Source organism: Crocodylus porosus, unplaced genomic scaffold (assembly GCF_001723895.1).
Source record: "Crocodylus porosus isolate Cpor-Errol unplaced genomic scaffold, CroPor_comp1, whole genome shotgun sequence".
Lineage (NCBI taxonomy): Eukaryota > Metazoa > Chordata > Crocodylia > Crocodylidae > Crocodylus > Crocodylus porosus.
The window spans coordinates 75,852,301-75,873,156 of NW_017728906.1; positions in this window are offsets into that span (position 1 = coordinate 75,852,301).

The following is a 20,856-nucleotide window of genomic DNA, read 5'->3' on the forward strand; positions in this document are numbered from 1 at the left end:
ATTTATACAGGAACACATACATACATCAATATATTTTATTTATTACATAAATACATAAATATACACATACATTACAGAAATATATATATATACACAGCTATCTACATATTATATAAATATGTATTATATTACATAAGAACACACAGATTTTCCAGCCCACCAAACACACTATGAAAGACACTATGAAGTGTGGTGGAAAGATAGCTGACAAGGCTTCAGGGTGGGGTGGAAGAGAGGGTAGAGGGAGAGCTGTAAGTTCCCCTTCCTCCCACCCTAAACCAAGACAGCCTCTTTCCTACAACTAGCAGGCATAAGGCTTCCAGTTCTACTGGCAGAAAGGAGAGGGCAGCAGTTCCACTGCCTGAGTCTGCATCCCCTCCAAGAGCACCAGGCATAACCTCCCGTGCCACCACCATGACAACAAGCAGCACCAGCATGATAGTCTTCTCCACCCCCATTTCACTTCCCATGCTGAGCCTTCCAGTGCCAGAGGAAGAGTTGGATCTGTATCCGATTGCCTTCACAAGGAAAATTCTGGGGAAGGAGGGGGAATCATCTGAGTTTGTGCTCCACACCCCTCAAGTTTCCCTCAGAGCCAGCTCTCCTTCCCCAGAAGGCACTTCAGAGGAGGCTGAGGTAGAGGGTGTCGAGGCAAGTGGCTCTGCTGAGTCCACTCCTTCTGTTGCTATGCCTCTGCCTGCTGTGGAGGGGGGAAAGGCAGCATCTGCACATGCACCTGCACCCCAAAACCAAGGTGGTAGTGTGGTATGGGATCATTTGGAGCTGGCAGAGAATATACTATCTGCCTACACTGCCAAGCCAAAACCAGCTGGGGCAAGGGAAAAAAAACTTATGAGCACCACAGGGATGCTAATGCATCTCCGCAGATACCACCCCCTTGCTATTGCTCCTCCTCAGCCTGGCACCAGAGGAAGCATGCCCAAAAAAGAAGTTCCCCTCTTGCTTCAAAGCCCCCATCTCCCCAAATCAGAGGCAGGCCACTCTGTAACAGTGGGAGAAAGGTAGACAGAAAGGAGGGAGGGGAAGGGAACACTGCAGAGGTGAGTGAGATCACCCAGAGCACTGGGGAGATGCTTGCTTTGGATGGCCAGCCTTTCTCCTTAGTTGAGCAGCTAGGGTTCAGGTGGCTCATGGCACTCATGGCCCCATCATACCAAGTGCCCGCATGCACCATCTTCAGCAGGACAGTGGTGCCCTCCCTGTATGAGGCATGCAGGGAGTACTTGAGGGAGGAGGTGCACAAGGCAGGTCCACAGGTGGCCTTGCACTTTACCTCGGACATCTGGAGCGGCTGGGGTGGAGATAATGCCTACCTGTCCTTCTCAGGGCACCAGTTCAACCAGTTAGGCCATGAGTAGGCTCTCCTTCAAGCTGAGCTGATGGATGAGTCTCACATGGCAACCAAGATCATGGGGGTCATGAACTGCTTGGTGCAGGGGTGGTGCATTAGGCAGTGTGAGCTCACCTGCAGGTTCATGGTCACCACCAATGGGGCCAATATGGTCAAGATGGTCCACGATGCCAACTTTGTTGGCATCTGCTATGTGGCACACAAGTTCCACCTCATTGTCAGGCACACCTTGGAGGGGGATAGGCCTGCTGGAGATGGCACTAGCACCACCAGAAAGCTTGTAGATTACTTGTATTCCTCATCTAGGGTCATAGAAAAGTAGGACTGGAATGGACTTTCAGAGGTCATTTAATGAACAGTGAGATCTGAAAGGCATCAGTATCTATGGGAGAGACTCAAAGCCCCAGTTAGCAGAGGTCCCAGAGAGGAAGGGGAGTAGGTGAGGATGGGGTTGGAGGTCTTAATACATGTTTAGGGCCAAGGGGCCATGATTAGTGCCCAATGAGCACAGGGCAGTGGCAGTGAGGCACACGGCAGTAATGGCAGATTAGCTAGGGCTTGGGCCTAAAACTATGTGAAAGAGATAGGAAAAAGAAGCAACTGAGGTGAAATGGGAAAGCAGAGCATCCCAAGGCTTGCTCTGAATATCCAAAAGCAGCCTCCCGAATATAAAAATCATCAAATAAAAGTGTGGCAGGTAAGGAAGAGGCGGCAGTCTTGGGTGGCCACAGTTGGTGAAGGAGAATCAATTCAACTACCAGAGGTTACCATGGTTGCCCTCCTGGGCTGGTCCTGCTACAGTGACCTATTATAAATATCCACTATTATATCAGTACAGTATCTTTCACCATTTATCTTCACACAAATACATTCAGATCTACTACCTTCTTCCTCCTAAGCCACAATTTTTTGTTTTAAATTTTTGACATGCATTTTAATATATTTTTATTTTGTTTTATTATTGTTTGTTTATACATAGCGTTTTTTGACATACACAGCCACCACCTTTCCTCATAACCCTGTCCTTCCAAAACTGAGTGTAGCGCTCACTGTTCACATTCCCCGCATAAGAGCTATTCTACTAGATCACTGCAGTACCAATTAGATCATAGTTCTTGTCACATAGCTTATCCTATTTGTTCCCTATACTTCTAGCCTTTGTATGCATACAGGAGCTATGTTTTGCATTCAGCCATGTTTTGCATACCTACATATTCTCCGTTTGGTTTTCCTGTTGTTATCTTGTGGTGCTCTGGATTGTTTGCTGTGTTGTGGGACCTCTCATGACTCTAATGAGGAAGTCTTTATTTTCCTTGCTAGCATGTAACACGTATACCTGTGCTTGCAGCCTTTCAATCCAAGATAGCTGCTTACAGGTAGTACAGAAAAAAAATGATTTTGACCTTCTGGGAAGAACATGTTCATGGTACATCCCCCACAAGTCACAGATGCTGATTCAGTGTCAATTTATGCCTCCTTTGCTCCCTGGAGGAGCCATGCTGTAAAAAAAGAAAGAAAAGAAAAGTGAGGAAGGAAAAAAAATCCACAAATAAACACATCTGTGCATCCACAAGTGCACAAATAGAGCCTCCTTGTTACTTGGCTTCCTTTTGTAGCAAATACCCAGGCAAATTCCCTCTCTGTTTGCTGCTCTTCTCTTTGCTGTTTCTTATACTGTTTTCTAAAGCAATGACTACTTGCCACTGTTGGAGACAGAAGACTGTGTAAAATGAAACTTTGGTCTGACAGTATGGCAGTTCTCACATTTTTATGTCTTTAGAGTGTAAGGACATAGAATAACAGCTCTAGTAAAAATTAGTTTTTACTACAGAATACAACTATCATGAATATAATGCCCAGTATCTGGGGAAAATTCTTGGAACCAAGAGAAAAGGGTTCCAAGACTCAGGCTGGATAGTAAAACTCCTCTTTCCCATTAACATTTCATGGCGATCTTTAAAAAGAAGGCAGACAATTCAAATATACTTGGATATAGAATATATATCCTGTGTGCATATAAACACATGGGTGCACCAGTACTGATTCAAGTGAAATAAAAGAGGTACACCAAAGTTAAAAAAAAAGTTTCACCTACTTATACAATACTGCAAAATAGTGTGCAAGGACAGAATTTAATCCGCCTATTTGAACAAGTGTTCTCATTCCTGCAGTCTTATCAGCATGAACTGGTTGTTATTTTTTTTCCCTACCATCTGTAACATATGCAGCTACATTGCAAGAAAAATACAAATCACCAACTGAGGTCATTTTTCTCTGTATCTTCTGCTTAGCATAATACAGGGTCTGCATATTCTATTTCTGTTGAATTTCACTTTTTATTTAGACAACTGATGTTGTAACAAAGAACCAGTTACGTTAATTCCAAACCAAAACAATGAAGCTGCCAACATTTTAAATAAGTTAATTGCCAAAAAGCCACAGATGTACATGATATAAGCAAGCCAAAGTGCTCATATGCAGAATGGACTAACAATTTTTGGCCGTGATGCACTTTTTCTGGAATGTGTTCCTATATTCAGTTTGGTTTCTTTGCCTGAACTTGTAGTTTGTGTTCTCTGATCAGCAGACTATCAAATGCATGAGACTTCTGGATTTATACTGGTAAATTTGAAGGAATGATTAAATTGTTCTAGTACAACTGACAAGCCCTAAAACTGTGGATAAAATTCAACAGAGAAAATAACATGTGCCTTTACCCTGCAATTGACTCTGCTGGAGTCCTTTCAGTTTTCACAAAATGCCATTAAAAAGTTTTGTGTGGGTAAAGAGACCTGCCAATGTAGTCCTCTTTCCAGGAAAGAAATCTTAGCCTTTTCCTCTGTTTAAATATTATTTACATGGTTTTAAGTGTTTAATACAATAGCAGTATAACAAAATGCAAAAGTATAATGGTTGCTCTTGGTTCATCACATTAGTCATACAACAGTGACCAAATATTAACAATTAACAAAGTATGTCTGTTCAAAGATGCCACTTGATTTTGTTATGCCCCCAGTGCATTCTGCTGGCTGGTAAATGGGAATGGGAATGTAGAGCTGTCTTCTTGTCCTGTTTTTCTTCATGTTCTGTGAGATGGCAGTGCAAACGGTAACTGGAGACTGAACAGTTCTTGAATTTAGCACTGTGATTATACCAGGCCACTGTGAGGTTGATGTAAAATGAGGAAGCCTCTTGCCTGCTTTTATGTTACTGGAAACCATCTTGGTACCTCCCCCTTTAATTGTTCTTTAAAACATGGGAAAGCTATAAAACAAAAGACTGGCTAACAGTAACACCGTCCCCAGTCCCCAGGAACAGTTGGTACTAAAGTAATGCTGGGCATATGTTGTCTTGACAGCCTCTGGCACTGCCTGATTGCAGATGCCTAAGTGTCAAGCCATCTCTTGCCTCTCAGGAATTATACTTTGTTGTTTCTATTATGGCAACAAAGTATCTGCAAAGGAGATGAGTGTATGTAAAGTTTGAAGATGTTTACTCCAAGATAAGAACATCCAGTTACTTGTTTTTTTCTTCTCTAACCCATACTAAAATGTTCTTCATCATACAGATCTGACATAACCTAACACTCTTAGTATTATATAATGGCTATTTTATGACACCTTTATGCACTAGTGGACTAAAAGGACTAAAGTGATTGCAGTCAGGCTTTTTTTACATAATTAAACAAATTCCATTAATTTTAGATGTGGAAAATAAGGACAAATTCATTTATTTGGTTCTGTACAAGGCTACCCAGAAAAGGCTGTAGCTATTTTACCACATATTAAAGTCACAAATGCTAATGAAGATTAAAGAAACCCAGCAGCTCCCCAAAGGCAGGAAAAATGTCTACCTCATCCTTAAAAAAAAAGGGCTCAAACATTCTCACAAAAGTTCTCAGCAAATCCTTCTCTCTCAAGAACTCTTAAAAAAGGCATACATTTTGCAATATATTCTAATGATGAACAGCCTGTTCCAATTCCATTAAAGTCAGTGGGAGTCTTTTTGTTAACTTAAATAGGCTTTGGATAAGGCCCACTGTACACATGTTTTTAGTGATTTGTACTAAACATTTGAAAGGAATGACACAGCACATTAAAATGACATACTGCAAATGTGCCTTAGCGCTATGCTAAAAATAGTTGCCAAATAATTTTTAAAGAGAGAGCTCATAAAGGTTGTAGAATAAATGGAGTAATTGCTGTCCAGATGCCATAATGAGATTTATGTAAAATATTCTGTGGGCAGAACTTATAATTGCTTTTTTGTTGTCAGAAAAGAGAGGTTTCCACTTTTCAATTTGCAGCTTTGGGAAGTGCAGTTAACAGGCAGAGATTACAGTTTAACTCTAGGATCACTACTTCCGTACCATACATATGAAACACTGTATATACATTTGACACAACAACTACAATCCTTAGCCTGTTGTCAGATACAGATGTTCACATGATTTGCAGTAGGGGTGTGCAAAATGGGCTGTATTCAATTCAAATTCAGATTTGGCCCTAATTGGGGCAATTATTTGACTCATTGATTCAGATCACTGTCCTATTTCAATTCGTCTGTATTTGAATCTGAAGATCTGATGCTGATCCAGAGAATCAATGATTCGGCCATGGACACACCTTTAAATGTTTCTTCTACATACCTCAAGGTAGCAATTCCAGCTCATGAATGCTGCAATTCTTGGGTGGATGGCGCATCCCACAGGAGCATGGTGGGGGTGGGAGGCCTGCGTGCTTGGCAGCAGACCTGGAAATGAACCAGAAGTACTTCCGGTCCACTTCCAGGTCCTCCAAATTGATTTGGAGGGTTCTGATTCTATTCAGAAAGATTAAAGGGTCTCCTGATTCAATTTGGATTCAGAGATTTGGCCATTGAATCAGGCCAAATCTCCACTGAATTGAATCAGTCACTAAAGCTTTGTGCAGCCCTAATTTGCAGTGTGAAACACTATGGATTCTAGGGGTATGTGCTGTGTTAGCCTAAGGGCAAGGTTCTTTAGACAAGGTTCTTTAGGTAAATCTGATATCTTTTATTAGATATTAATTTATTTGAGTTCATCTAATAAAAGATATCAGATTTACCCAAAGAACTATGGATTCTATGCACTAAGCACTTATATTTTATAAAGTTTATACCTTAGCCAAATTCAGCAGTCTTTTATAGTTACTTTTCTTCCTTTTTTATATGCAGCCAAAAGAGAAGACTTTAATTAAAATAAATATTCTTGACAGTGGTTGAGGCGAATTGCCTAGCTTTGCTGAGCTGACAGTGGGAAAATTCATAGCATGAGGAGAAATATTAGTACAATCAGTATTTTATACTATCTGGGTATAAAATACCCAGCTCCAACTTAGGAGAATCCTTGTGAGGAATGGATTGATCTAAAGTACATGTGGGCAGATTTCATGTTGGGTCCTCTGGCATGTTCTCAAATTCTTTTTAATAATAGAGATATTTCCATTTCCTTTAGTTTTGATATATTCCCATAAGTATAATGAGTGCTTCAGACATTAAAAAATGGCACTTTAGACTCAGTGTGTTCCTGCTCTGAGTTTTGTGCACACCCAGAAGAGGCAGCACATTATTTTAAATGGGCTCACCCAACATCTGTAAAGATAGGGTGCTTTAGTGGGGGGTTTTGTGGTGCTTTGATCTAATAGCTGATTGAATCATCTTTAGCTAAAAGTGCCAAATAGCTCCACTAAGTGCCCAATCTTTACAGAAGCTGTAGACCTGGGTTGAAGTAATGCGCTGCTTTTTTTTTTCAATGTCTACAAGCAGCCAATGATACTTATCGATTTTGGAAATATCATTCCTGTATTCATTCAGAGGGTTGGAGCAGATGGCCCTTGAGGTCAATTTCAAGTTTCTAATTCCATGATTCACTTAAAATTTGAAACAAAAGTCCTCTCTGGTTTGCCTCATCTTTCACCACTGCTTTCTGTCCACTGTTTTCTATATGACAAACATCTTTTCTAAGATGTAGCTTTATCCCTCACTTTGAAAAGACTGAATAACAAAAACCATTTCTTGAAATATGTTAATTAATAATGCATGGGCTATAATACAGAAATCTTCCCATAGATCAAGGAGAGAGCTATGATTTTTAATTCACTGAGCATCTGAGGTATGGTTCACTCTGAGAATGGCAAGGTTAGTAGAGGCCAAATCCAAAAAAAGGACTTAGACACCTATAATGGGTCTTAAGCACTGTTGTGGAACAATCCAAATGTACCTCTCAGAGGAACTGATACCAGTTTCTGACATGTTAATCCCTAAACACAATCTCAATACACCCTGGTCAACAGCTACTAAAACAGTGTGATTTAAAGCGTTCTTATGTATCTTCATTTTGTCCATGTGAGCATGTTCCAATGCACTCCACTGAGGCTATTTTTACTCTGCACAGTCTTATTTGGCTACTGCATAGTAGAGTCATCTAAAAGATGTTTGCTGGTGCTGCAGCACATAATCTTCAAGTTACTGCATATTTATTTAGTACTTGCTAGTATTAAATAAATATGCAGTAACGACAGCACAGTAGCATCTTGTGTAGATGCCTCCTGTCTGTTTCAATCCTAATATGCTCTGGGACATGTATACATTCCACTTAATTTATTCACAGGAAAAACACATCTGCTTGTGAGAGAAGGATGAGGGCCTACCCCATTTTCTTTCAGCACAATAGGTTAGTGTTTAGGAACCTTTCCCAGTAAATGGTATCCTGAGGTTTAGCCTCTGCTTAGGCAGAAATCATTTGAACTCACATCTTCTTCCCTGAAAATTACTCAGCCATGGACTAGTCAAAGCCAAAAGCATTGACCCACTCATCTGTTGAAAATGGCCCACTTACCAGTCAAGAATGAAAGCGCCAATGAGGAAGAAAAATAACATGCAGGAGATGGTATAACTCTGTGGCTCAGTAGGGTATCACCTGCTTGGTAGGTGGGAGACCATGGTTTGTCCCCAGCTCCCAAAGTTATTCTTGTATTTTATGCAGTAAAATGTATAAATAACATTAGGAATGCAGATGAAAGCAAAGACTAGAACCTGGGTCTCCTGGTCCCTGGGCAGGTTCTGTAATTACCAGGGATCCTGGTTTCCTTGGATTGAAAAATAATCCCAATTTTCAGGTTATGAAAGTAACACAAAATAAACATTTTTCTGTGATCAAAATTAAATACCACTGTATATATTGTGATTAAAATGAAATGCCACTAATACAAGGAGATCTCTCTCTGTCTTTCTCTCTCTCTCCATATATTAGTGACATTTCATTTTAAACATGGAAAAATGTGGATTTTGAGTTACTTTAAGATGAAAATTGGGGAGTTTTCTTCATCAGAGAAAATCAGGATCCCTGCTAATTACTAGGCTAGTAGACTGAAAAATGATCAGACCCTCTTCCTCCATCCAGATGACCCTCTCAAAATTTGCTTTATCCCAACAAGATATTGCATTCTCACCCACCCCTGCCCCTGAAAGATCAGGAAAGAGTGATTCCCTGGTAGATTAAGATTGGCAAAGCTGCTCAGTGACAAAATAATCCAGTTTTGCAGGACAGCGTAAGACTGATGGTGTACTAGACTGTCAGTTGAGGGAATAGTGCTATAGTGCATTTCCCTAAATTGATTTGGCACACACTCCAAATTAGGATATACATTTTTTTAACCAGCCTTGGGAAAAATTTGGACAAAAGTGGCAAAATTCATAACTATGAGTTCTCTCTCTCTCCCTCCTTCTCACCCCCACCAAAGGCACAGCTACTCCCTTATTTTGAAAATGCCTAAAACATATTAGTTATCTCTCTGTTTCAAATTCAGAAGATTCCCTAGCCACTTGACATTTTGTTCTTACATATATGCAAAATTTTTCAAGTATAATTAGCTAAGCACCTAACTTCTGCCTAGGTCCCAGTAAGAATAAGTAAAGTAGAATCTAACTCTCTTGAAGCTGTTGATTTGGTAAGTGTGCCCTTGTATTCCCCAACAAGATCAGGCCCCATATAAAATTTAATATCTGGTGCTGCCTACCTTTCATATAAATGTACTCATACAGGGGGCTTGTCTACATGTCTAATTAGTTGTGACTAGATTTACTGTGCATTAGCTTAAATCGAAGCAATTTTTGGCAGGTGTCTACACATACAAAGATCTGGCACTAAATTTAGTGTCAGGTCCCTCCAGCCCTGCCATGTGGCTATGTGGCTACTGGGGGGAGCTCCAGCCTCTGGTCTGCCAGGACTTGGCAGCTAATTTTAAAACATACCCCTGCTTTGTGCTGTCTGGGCAGCCAGTTTCAGTGTGCAGACAAGCAGTGTGGCATGGACATAGGCAGCACACAGCAGCTCTGCTCCTGCCCCATCTGCATGCCTGTACTATAGTTGCCCCAGCCCCTGCCAGTGGCAACCAAGAACAGGGTCCCCTGATCCTCCTGTCTGCCTCAGTCATCCTGCTCACCTGCTGCAGTCACTGTCACTTGGCTCATGGCCATCTTGGTCTGCCCAGCTCCCCACACACAGTCGCCACCTGGCTGACTGCCACATGCCCAATCAGAGTCCCCAATGCTGTGCAGCTGCAGCTGCCAGCCATGATAATAAGGAGCTCCAGGAGACCACCATCACTCTCCAGGCCCTCCAGCCCTGCTGTTTCTGGGCCCACCATTCCAGATAGGACTGGTGGCAGTGTCTGGTGCAACATGACTGGAACAATAAGCAGTTCAGGATGACATGGGCAGCCTTCACTGACCTGCTTCACCAGCTCTGGTCCCACCAGGACCACCAGGACACTGTCATATTCCCATCCCTCCCTGCTGACATGCACCTGGCCCTGGTGCTAGTCAAGCTGGCCATGCCCACCAGCCTGTGGTATGTGGGGCACTTGTTCAGAGAGGGCAAGGCCACTGCTGGGAAGGCTGTCCTGGAGGTGTGCGGTGTCCTTCAGGATGTGCTGGTGGAAACCGTTCTCTGCATCCATGTCTCCCAGGTGGTGGTCACAGCATTCTGTGCACTGGAGTTCCCCCAGAGTATCGGCCCTGGATGAGATGCACATCCCAATCAACTGCCTACCCCCCTACTATAGCCACAGGGGGTTCCACTTTGTTGTTGTGCCCTGGCTAGAGTGTGCCTTTGGCCACCTCAAATGCCACTGGTGGTCCTCACAGCCCACCTTGAAGTGGCTGAGAACAAGCTACCCTGGATGTGTGCTTCACAATATTTGTGAGACCCAGGGAGAGCTGTTCCAGGAGGCCTGGACATGGGAGGCACACCAGGTGGAGGCAGCCTGGCAGCAGAAGTATGACCTGGAGTGGAAGCACCAGTGGTGAGTCCCACCCTGGCAGGGCTCCGGGTGAGCTACACACCTGCCAGTGGAGGCCAGGGCATTAGATGTGGGAGGCTCTGGTGGACTATCTCTTTAAGCACTCCCTCATCTAGCCTACCTGCCCGTCGCCTATCCCCCTACCTCCTGTTTATTTCCAGCACCACACTCAGGACAAGCACATGTTTAAAACAAAAAAGATTTATTCCCCTCACAACACCCACCTCCATGCCTCCCTCCTCCCACCCAAAACACATAGAGCCCTCTTGCCCCACTCTCCCCAACACACAAAACACCCTCCCCCCTTCTTCAACTGAAACCCTTCCTCATTCTCTATGCAACAGAGCCCTTCCATCACCCCTCCCAACCCACCAACATTAAAAACGCCTCCCCCAAATGTCAGCACTATTTTCAAAAGTCTCAGTCTTTTAGTGTCTTTTAGAGCAGGGAGCCATGAAGTGGGGACACCTAGGTGGCAGAGCCCAGGGACAGGCAGTCAAAACTCCATCTTTGAGTCATTCCCCCATGGATCCAGGGTCTGCAGCAACTGTAGGGAGTGGTGGGCTCATCCTGAAATGATGGTGTACTGTGCTTCTCCAGGGCAGGAAGCTCCCACTCCAGCTGCCTGAATGGAGGAGCAGCAAGCCCTTGTGGTACCACTCCTGGCACCTCCATGTCCTTGGGTATGTGGTGTCAGGGCCAGCAGTGGGGTTGGGTCCAGGTGGGTGGTAGGGGAACCAGGGTGGAGACCAGATCAGGGTCTTCTGTGAGCTGGAGGCACCACAGGACCTTCTCCCAGGACCAGGTGGAGTAATGCTGTGGGGTGGTGGGCAGCTGCCAAAAGCCCTGTGGGACCATGGATGGGGGCCAGGTAGTGGGGGGCACACATATGACTTCCAGGTCCAGGAGGGTGTCCAGGGTCTAGCAGTCATTGTCTATGACCGCCACCACCCAGTGCTGAGTGACAGTCTCCTTGTGTAGGAGTTGCAGATGTTCCTGCTCCACGGTCAGGAGCTTGGCCCAGAAAACCTCCTCCCAGGTGATGTTCTCCTGGCACCAGACCTGAGCTCACTCCTCCCACTCCTCAGCCACCCCTACTAGCTCCTGAAGCAGGAGATTCCTGTTTTGCATGCACTGCTGGTGCAGCCAGTGCATGCAAAGGTCTCTACCACTAGATGGCAGCAACCCTGAAGTGGCATTCCTGCTGGGGCTGGTTGGCTCTCTCCCTACATCCAGATGCTGGCCTTGAAGAGGCAAGAGACAGAAGCCTTTTTTGTGAGTTTTCAGCATTTCAGAGATAAGATGCCCTGCACCAGGGGCTGTGCACTGCCCAGTCTCAGATCAGGGGTCAGGGGCATGCACAGGTGCCCAGGAACCATGGTAAGTTGGGCTGAGAAGGTTTTGTCCCAGGCAGCTACCAGCCAATCCCCCTGCCCCACACACTCCCCCCAGGGCCAGTGGCCCACTGGGTGGTAGCTGCAGGAACCTTGCCTCCCCCACCCCCTTCCTATGGAAAAACAAGCCAGGCTCATGACAGCACCTACTGCCATGGCTTCAGACCCTGACAGCACCTACTGCCATGGCTTCAGACCCTACTCCCTCACTTCGTTTGTGCAGGCCAACTGCTATGTTGCATTGCTACTCAGCCCATGGCACCCAAGCTTGGTGGACATAGGGTTCCCAGACAACTGGGGTGAGGGGCTGGATGCACCCCCACCCACCCCTCAGGAAGTCTCTCCAGGAAGGCACCTTGAGAATTCCCCTGCTTCATATGACCCAGGTGGTGCACATGAGCTGTTTTTGCAGGAAGAGGGGTGCCTGAGTCACTACGTCCTGCTGATGATGATTCTCTTGGTGCCCCGGGCACACCTGCACTCTTGGTTTGGGACCTTGTGTTAGGATGGTGCAAGGGGAAAGCCTGGGCTGCCCCTTAACCTCTTCCACCACCTGAAGAGCTACCTGTTGAACCACTAAATGTCCCTGCTTCCCACTGCCAAGGAGGACATCAATGCTGGTATCAACACCTTCCTGTAAGTGGCCCTTGCCTGCACAGCTTCAGGGACATCGGTTGCTCAGTAAAATTTTAAAGTGTGTCCTAACTGTCTTCATGCTTCAGGGGTTGAAGAGGGCCAGGGGACTGCAAGTGGGCCAGGTGGGGAGGAGGGGCACGGGCAGTGGCTGGGGCAGGGGGAGAGGCTGGGACCAGGGGCAGGGTACCACATGGCTAGGGCTGGTGAAGATGGCATCTCAGTATGAGCCTCCCCATTGGTAATGGCATCTGGCTGTGACCAGTTTCTGTGGCCCACGCTGTGGCAGGCCAGCCCCCAGCCAGGGTCCCTCCCCCACCCCCATGGGGAGGAGCTGGTACCACTGACAGCTGGCAGTGTTACAGCCAGACATTCTTCATGGTGGGGTATGGGACTGTGGAGCTGGTGAGACAATCACTGGCCAGGGTTCCCCAAGCTGATAGTTGATGCAGCAGCTGGGAAGGTGAGTGGGGCAATATGCTGAGAGCCCAATGGCCCCTCTTCCATTTATGTGCCACCGGAGGGGTCAGGACAGGGCAGGGGCTTGGGCAGGCTGACCCTGCTGGTGAAAACTGTAGGGTTGTGGCCTAGGTTCCAGGGCCACAACTTGTTGGTCAGCTGCCACATAAGGGGCATAGTCTTGTGTGCGTGACCAAACCGATGATTATGGTTGTTCATGGCCACCCACTTTCTCTGCAAAGCCTTGCCCTTGATGCAGCACTGCAGCACTGACCAGGAGTGCCCTTGCTCCTGCATCCCACCCAACAGGGCATCATAAATGTGGGTGTTCAAGCTCCCGCCCTGCTGAAAATGCATCAACACCTCTGCATCACCCCAGAACACCACAAGGTCACTTATATCTCCCAGTTGGGGGCCCAGGTGGATGGCATGGGCATACACATGGGGGCAGGGCCAAGCCTCAACAGGGGGGAACAGAAAGATATGGTGTCCCCCACTAGCTTACCGGGCCCCTGCATGGCTGCTCTGGTGTTGCAGCCATGCTCAACAGCCAGCAGTGTCCAGTGCGGGAGCATGGCATAGGACTGGAAGACACGTGGCAGAGGAAATGGGACACAGATCCTACAAGCACAGGACACACTGCTGGGGTTGAACAGCATTAGGGAGCAGATGCTGGCCCTGCTGCCAGAGACAGCCAGCCAGCAGTTCTGGGGAGATATCAGGGTTGGGAAGAGGGTGCAGCAGGCTGCAGCTAAGGCCAAGGAGCAGCTGTGGATAGGTGGCAGAACAAGCAGACACTGGGGTAGGGTTACCATATGTCTGGGTTTTTCCAGACATGTCCTCTTTTTGAGCCCTCTGATCACTTTCCAGGCAGATCTTTTAGATCTGACCAAATGTCTGGGATTTGGTTTGCTCTGCTGGTGGGAGCAGGGGAAGGGTGAACAGAGGCAGCAGCGAGCACAGACATAACTGCTGGGTGCTAGCCCAGTTACCAGGAGACAGCTCTCCCTGGGAGCTGCCTGCTGCTGGGTTGGGCTTTGTTATTGGATCCTGGGTGAGGACAAAGTTCCCCTGCCCCAGCAGCAGGGAGATCCCAGCCTCTGCTCCATAACTGTGGGGCCTGGGCTGGGAGATCCACAGTCTAGGTGGACAGAATAGAAGGTCAGTACACCTGGACTGGTTTAAAATGTCAAAATCTAGTCTAAGATTTGCCATCCCTCACCCTGCCAAAGGGTGAATGTGTTTTGTTTACTATCTATCTAAACTATGCTGTATACAGAAACTGCATAACTTAGATTATTTTCTCCTCAGGTTTTTTGAATGTTTGTTCCTAGCCTAAGTGATTACTTTTCTCAACTAGCTAGTTTTTGTTCCTCTTAGATACAAACATTATTGTCTGAATAGTAAAATTTTATTTGGTTGTTACCATGTTGTCCAATACCAGCATGTTATAAGAAAATAAAAATACAATCACATTAAATAATGTAGTCCATGCAAATATCAAAATGATGATACTAAACATGGCTTAACATTAAGTATCAGTCACTCTATTAATCTAATTCAGAAAAATAATATGAATGATATTCCATGAATGCCTAAATCATTCCTACTTTTGAGATGAGATTGTGACTCTATGTCAAGGAATAACATGTTTTATAAAGAAATATTATTTCAAAATCTTTATAAAATACTTTATTATAAAGAATTCAGATGGTGGTGAAAGCATACCTGAATTATGAAAGTCATCCCAGAATGCCATTAAAAACTTTATGTATCATTGTATCAATATGTATGCTGTCTTTGCCATGTATTTTACAAAGCCTGTTTTAAAAATAGAATGCCATGAGGTTTTGCAAAGGCTTTTTCTTATTTTCATTATTAATATTAATGTATTTGTTTGTTATCTATATTGTAGTAAAGTCTAGAAGTAGGTCACAGTCCTCTTGGGATAGACGTTCTGCAAGCCTTCTGGCTGATAGTCCTTGCTGCAATTTGCTTACAGAAAGCTTGATCCTATTTATCTTATTTCTATATCAGTGCAGTAACATCTTTAACAACTTGAGTGCAATTCCCTGTGCCTCAGAGGGAGATAAAATACTAACTAATAATTGTTACAGATTTTCCGATAATTAATTAAAATAGTAGTAGTGTTTCATGCATAATGTTTTGCAATGTTTAAAGTTTTCCATAATTTTCCATGCCTAGAAGCACGTATCCATGCCTACAAGCTGTGAATCTCCCTTTTCTTAAGGTAGGGCCTTAAATTTGTTCTTTGCCTAGTCTTACAAATTGCAGAACACTATTTTTTAGGGAGTTAAGGGCACAGAATTACTCTATATTTACAGGAGTTGGGGGGAAAGGATTGTCTTAATTCAATGGAGGTCAAGCTTTTTGGGATTTGTCACAAATTAGCTCCCGGAGTACAACTCCAGTCCCTTTCTTTTACCGTATCTGCTGCTTAGCCTTCTGTTCCCTGCCCCATGTTCCCTCACCAAGATTTTTCTCTTTCTGCTCCCTGCCCCATTTGTCACTGTGCTATCTGTTTCCTTCCCAGTCTACTACATGTCATGCACAGAGGCTTCCCACATTAAGTGTGACACCCATGCTGCAGATTGGCTAGCTCTGCTCTAATTTATAGTGTGCAATTCTAAGTGCAATAGGTTATTAAGATATCTTAATTTCTTCCTTGTCCTTACTTAATAAAAAGTAGATACCATGGCTCTGTGAAACTTGCCGTTCTCATAAATGAACTTTAAAAATTAATCTGTGGGGACCCCCTAAATTGAATCCTATAGGCAGCCTTTGAAATTACATTTCTAGACAGCTCATCTACAAATTCTTTTTAATTGTTTATCTTGACCTTGCTTTTTCCAATAAGAAATCCTCTTAGAAAGTGTAATGTTTCCCTGAATAGAAAAGACTTAATTAGGCTTAATTTGCACAATCAGGGATCATAAACAGATTATAATTTGCATTGCAAAACTGCAGAGCATCATTAAGGTTACATTTGGTATGGTAGTTATAAGAAATTGTATTGAATAAATATCTGCAGCCTAAGGTCAAACAGAATAATGAAGGCATAAATCCTTATCTGAAAACATAATTGTTCTTTTGGATATCACTGTCCACTCTAGAAAGGCTCTATTAATGCAGAACTTTCTATGTATATTTGATAAATATTTTAATATGGCACAAGGTAATTAGCTTAAAGAACCATGTCAGTGAAATCTCTTTAGTGTCTAATTAAAGTATGAATACAAAAATCCCCTCAGTCAGTCAGTACTAGATGTGTGTATGGATTCACATACAATCTGGAAGGTCAAGCAGAGTTCCTTTTAGGGTGGATCGAGGCAAACGTAAAATCTACCCTGTCTTTGATAACTGTCCTTGTTCTTGTTTTACAATATTTGTTCATGGCAGATGAAAATTACTCTTTTGGTAAGCAAACTCTTTTCGTTAACAATATGCTTATAGTATGTACCTGCTAGGAGAAGCATTTGTTGCTCTGACACTTGGCCCACAGACAAACTATTACTTCTACTGATAGGCCTCTCTTGTTATTACTTCTTGAGGGAAAAAATGCAATGTTATCAAATATTTTTTGAAATATAGCTGTCTCACAAAAGCAAGCAGCTTCCCAGTGAAGCATGATTGTGTGACCTTGGTCTGAATAAGTATCAACATATATTTTCATTTAATATCTAACAAAATGGGAAATGCTTTGATTGAGCCTGCAAGGGAATAATCAGGGAATAGATCAAAACACAGTGTGAACTGAGATGTCATTCCATACTTCATCAGCTCATATTTGTTTTTTAAATAAGTATAGTTTTTTAAAAATGAGTTTCTCTTTGGATAAACATTCCATTTTTTGTCTATTTATCTAAAAAATTATCTGAAGTATTTACATGTATATACCATTCCATTTTCTACTCTTTAAATTCCCACCATAGTCTTCCATAATATAAAAATATTTTCTACACTTTGGAGGGAGATGCTGATAGTGTTTTCAGATAGGTCTCTGAAATACATTTTTGTCCTATAGACATAGCCAAATAGATCCACTGATTTCAGTAAGAAGTTGATAGGCTCTCAGAACTTTAGAAAACCATGAATTTAGAAACAAACCTTTAGGCATCCCTGTTTGGAAAAATTGGGCATGTCTACACGTGGGCATTAAATGCACTTTAGCCTGATTTAAGGCACATTGAGGGCATGTCTCTAAATGTCTGCATATTAACGTATCTTAAAAATGGCATTTTTAGGCTAATAGTGCCTAAATTTGATACCTACCTAAAACAAGTATCAAATTTAAGCATGATTAGTTAAAGTTCATTCATGCACATGTAGACGTGTACATTAACACAGGGACTTTAGTCCTAGGTCTGCCCAGCCAATAGAGGGCCAACCAGAGCCCAGCTCCAGGGCTCCTGGCTAGATGGTTCTCCTCCTTCAGGGCTAGGCTGCCCTCTGGCAATCCCTAGCTGCAGACTATAAAAGCCTCCAGCCATTTTGTACCTTGGGGCACACACACAAGGAGACTGGTCATGCTTGTTGTGTACAGAAGCCCACCAAGGCCCATGTGCTCTCTGGGACAGGACTCTTGCAGCTTGTGCCCTTCCTGTCCCCTAGCTAGAGCTGCCCTTTGGTCACAGGTGAATATAGAACAGTGCTGCAGCCTGCTGCATCCCTTGCCCAACCTTAAGATTCCCCCCAGGGCTGCCAGCCTTGGTATGGCAGCAGGGGTAGCACCTGCTCCTTGCTCCTGGTCAAGCCCAGGTCTGTCTCCTTGCAGACCACATGGGTCCCCATCCCTGGTCATGACCCTGTCCTGGGTGTTGCTGGCAGTCCTACAGGGCTGGCATCACAGGGAGAGCTACACAGCAGACCACAGAGCCAGCACAGGGAGCATGTCCAGCACATCATTCCCATCAAGCCCCAGCCCCACCCATGTGCCCACACCCATCCCAAGCACCCAAGGCCACAACTGGACAGGGAGGAGGTGTGCGACCTTGTGGTACTCTGGAGCAGGGCTAACAGCTAGAGACAGTTTGTTTGGTGTGCATGCTTGAACACCTATGTTTATGAGGCCATTTCAGTCAGGATGCTTGCTCAGGACCACTCCCAGATGGTGCAGCAGTGCTATGTGAAAGCCAAGGTATTGCAGACACAGTGGGTGGCCATGACTGTCTTCAATCTTTGGTCTGGTCATGCCTGGAAGACCATGCCCTTCACACAGGAGCTAACCCACATTTTGGTTCACCAGGAGACAGACTACACCCCTGCAAATGCCACCAGCAGGGGTAGCCTACCCTTGCCCACATATTGTCCTGATGCGTCTGATGATGCATCAATGGAGGAGGGAACCTCGGGCCTTCAGCACCCACTCTGCCCATCTGCCCACTTGCCATATCCACTGGCAGCTCAGGAAACCCTGCCTAGTGGCTGCCTTGCCCAACCCCACACTTCACCCTGAGGAGTGGCCAGGCACACCACCATTGGCCACCAGCAGTGCCAGGTACTTCCTTGGTGGGAACCCTGGCTGGGCACTGGCCTCCTGCTCACAGCCCTGGAAACATGGTAAGTCCTGCACTGGGGGAGGGCCCTCCAAGTCCCTGGCCCTGGCCCTGCCCCTAGCCCCAGCCTGTGCTCCCTGCCCAGCCTACCCACATTCCTCTGGCCCTGGGTTCCCTCCCCACAGAATGCAGAGAGACAGGACAGTTCAAATCTTTGTTGTGCAGTCTGTGTCCCTGCATCTGGATAGATACAGGCCTCTCACATGCTGAAGAAGGTGTCAATTCTCACAGTGATGTCCTCCTCAGCAGCAAGGGACAGTGATGTGTAGTAGTGTAACAGGTAGCCCTCCAGGTGGCAGCAGAGATTACAGAGAAGCCCAGGCTTGGCCCCCACACTGTTATTGCTCAGGGTCCTGAACCAGGAGTGCAGGTGTGCCCAGGGCACCAGCAGGATCAACAGCAGCAAGACACAGTGGCTTGGACAGCCTTCCACCTGCACAAACAGTTAATTCACCACCCGGGGCACATGCAGCAGGGGCATGCTCAGGGTGCAGCAGCACTGCAGGCGGTGGGGGGGTTGGCCCTTAGCGCCTCCCTGAAAAGGCTCCCTGCAGGGAGGGCAAGGGCATGGCCAGCCCTTCACTCCAGTTGTCTAGGAATCCCATGCAGTATCCTGGATACTGTGGGCTGGCCAGAAGCACAGCAGAGCAGTTGGACTGAAGGGAAGGGGAGGGGGGAAGGGTTTGGTATCGTGGCAGCATCTGCTGTCATCAGCCTGCCCTGGCCCACCTGGGAAAGAGCATTCATCATCTAGTCGGCTGCTGGCCTCAGGGGAGCAAGCAGGTCTGGGGGGCTCATCCAGGAGCTACCTCAGCCCAGCCCTGCCCTTACAGGTTACCATGGTCCCTGGGCACCTGCACATGGCCAGCCTCTGGTCTGAGGCCGGGCAGTTCAGGGCTCCTGATGTAGAGCATCTTATCCCCTCGTGGCAGCAGTTGAGAACTGGACAGCACAGAAGCAGGCACAGCAACAGGTGCAGGAGGCACAGGAGCTGGCCTGGCAGGATGAAGACATTGCCTGGGAGACCACCCAGGAGAAGACATGGGACCAGGCACAGCAGGCACACTGGGCCAAGCTGGAGGCCCTGGAGCAGCATTCCATGTTGCTGCTCAAGCAGCAACTGGCCAGCCAGGGCCCCTGGGTCCTACCCACCATTCTGAGCCATGTCCATGGAGGAACTGTCAGTGGCTAGGGTGCTGGCCCCCTGTCATCAGGCTTTGCACCCTGGGCACCCCTACCACCTAGCCTCCCACTCCAAGACTCAGAGAAGGACTGAGACTTCTGCATATAGTTTTAAGTTTGGAAGGAGGGATTTTTATTGTTGGTGGATGGGGAGGGTGGTGAATAGACTTTGTGGGTTGGAGTTTGTGGGAAGTGGGGCAGGTAGGTATTATTGGGGATAGACCAGTGTTTCTCCTTGTCCTGGTGCTCCTGGTGGGGGTCAAGTTGATGCAGAAGGTCTTCAAAGGTGACATGGGTCATCTAGAACATGTTGACCCACTAGTTATCATCCCTTTCCTGCAGCACGATGCACCACCACCAGTGCTGGTTGATGCAGCAGACCCAGGGCAGCGGGGCTGGTGGGACAGGAGGGTGACAGTGGTCACAGGGGTGGTGTCCTGGTGCCTGTGGTCTCTGAGGCTGGTGGGAGAAGTTGCATGGTAGCAAGGGCTGCAGAAGGCCATGTACCAGCAGGTGGCTGGAGCAGGTGTGGGAGTCAGGAATTGCTAGGTGGCCAAGCAGCAGGCATCTGGAATGGTGGCAGGTGGGCAGAACAGCTGTGACAGCTCTGAGGAACAGGGAACCCTGTCCCTGGGTGCCAGGGCCAGAAGCTGGGCAGGTAAGCCTGGGAAGTTCAGCTGCAGCAGGAGCAGAGCAGGAATGTGTTGCCTGTGTCTCTGTCACGCTGCTGCTCTGACACAAGAAGCAACAGCTCAGAGGTAGCAGTATAGAGGGTGTGCTTTCAAGACGGCTGCCAAGTGCTGGTAGCTGGCTCTGGCTTCAGCATGGCTGCCAAGTGCTGGCAACCATGTGGCTAGAGCCTGGAGCTCCCCTCAGTGGCCACAGGTTGTCCCAAGTCCCAAGTCCTACCACATGTA